The sequence below is a fragment of the Choloepus didactylus genome, chromosome 9 (assembly GCF_015220235.1).
Source record: "Choloepus didactylus isolate mChoDid1 chromosome 9, mChoDid1.pri, whole genome shotgun sequence".
NCBI lineage: Eukaryota > Metazoa > Chordata > Mammalia > Pilosa > Megalonychidae > Choloepus > Choloepus didactylus.
In genome coordinates, this window is record NC_051315.1 from 58,508,578 (window position 1) to 58,510,211 (window position 1,634).

The 1,634-nt window shown below is 37.7% G+C and overlaps 1 pseudogene; it reads left to right on the forward strand.

Annotated features, from left to right (window-relative positions):
* Nucleotides 1–314: 314 nt before the first annotated feature.
* On the forward strand, nt 315–896 carry LOC119544882 (annotated as a pseudogene).
* Nucleotides 897–1,634: the final 738 nt, after the last annotated feature.

Genomic DNA, 1,634 nt, shown 5'->3' on the forward strand with positions numbered 1-1,634 from the left:
AAAAGGTTCCACCTTAAGTTTGGGTTAAAAGATCATGGCTCTTCTGGGGTCCATAAGAGTTTTAAACTGGCACATGGCCCAAGGAGAGGAAGGGAAATTCCTACCACTGGAGAGGAGGGGGAGGGACACATCTTTTTCCTTTTTTTTTTTTTTTTTTTGCTATTCTATCATGCCTCAGTACCCAGACAATTGCATGCCAACAATGGTGGCAGCAGAAGCTATGGGTGTCTAAAACCCTGAGGTGCAGAAACTTCCTCTGGAATCAGAGAAGACATAGTCCAAAAAGTGGAGGCATCACACCCATTGCTGGCACCATGATGATATGGACTTCAGAGCACATATTTGACCACCCGTGGGAAACTGTTACAACAGCTGCAATGCGGAAACACCCAAATCCTATGAACCCAAGTGTGGTTGGAGTTGATGTATTGGACAGACTTATAGATCCCTCTGGAGAGTTGCACAGCTATAGACTTCTCAGCACAGAGTGGACACTGCCTTCCATTGTGAAATCACTTATTGGTGCAGCAAGAACCAAAACATGTTCAGGAACATTCAGTAGTTGATCCTGTAGAGAGAACAATGGAACTTAAATCTACTAATATTTCATTTACAAATATGGTTCAGTATATGAGAGACTTACATACAAAGCACATTCTCAAGACCCAGAAAGAACTGTTTGGACTCAAGAAGCCATAATCACTGTGAAAGGAGTCAGCCTCAGCAGATACCTGAAAGGACTGATGGCAAGTACAATCTCTTCAAATGCTAATAAAGGCCAAGAAGCAATGTAATGGGTAGTACATAAATTAAAAGCTGAGATTGAAGAATTGACGGCTTCAGCAAGAGGAAGCATAAGAACACCAATGGCAGTGGCAGCATTTGTGGAGAAATGATAATGAAAATCAGTGTATAACATCATATCCCCTAGGTCTTTCCAAGTTGGCTATAGGCTTATTTGTTATTTTTAAAAAAAAAAAAAGAAACACAATTACATTTTAGGTAGACATGTTTGTAATAAGGTGGAGAATGGGTATGTGACTTTTGATGAAAATAAAGAGAGGTGCAGGGCTTCTAAGTAAAAGAGACCATTTGAAATTTCTGTTATTTGAAATGACCATCTGATTTTAAGTGTTCCAGTATTTATGTTAAAATTTTACAATTTTTGAAAAAGTATTTGAAATTGATATTGGCATAGTGAATCTCCTCAAGGTAGAATTTTAAAGCTTTTCATGCATTGGAACTCTATGTGGCTTTGAACCAACCCCAGAACAAAGCAAACCACTTTTTTGTATACATACATGATTGCCCTACTGCATTAAATTTCAACAGTTTACATGGGAACTCACTTCAAAAGGAGAAATTGTAACTTTAAAAGCATGTTAATTTGTTAAAAAAAAACTTGCTCTGCTCTAAACAACCATTAAAAGCTGGAGTATTTAGATTTGGTACTTAAGTGATATTTTTGGAGTGAAAATTATCACTAAAGTAATATATGACTCCAATAAAAATATGATTTTCTTGTATTAAAAGAGTACTGCATTGAGCCCTCGATCATGGGACTTGCCCTTATGAAGCTCGTTATCGCAAAGGAGAGTCTAAACTTGCATGTAATTGTGCCTAAGAGTCTCCCC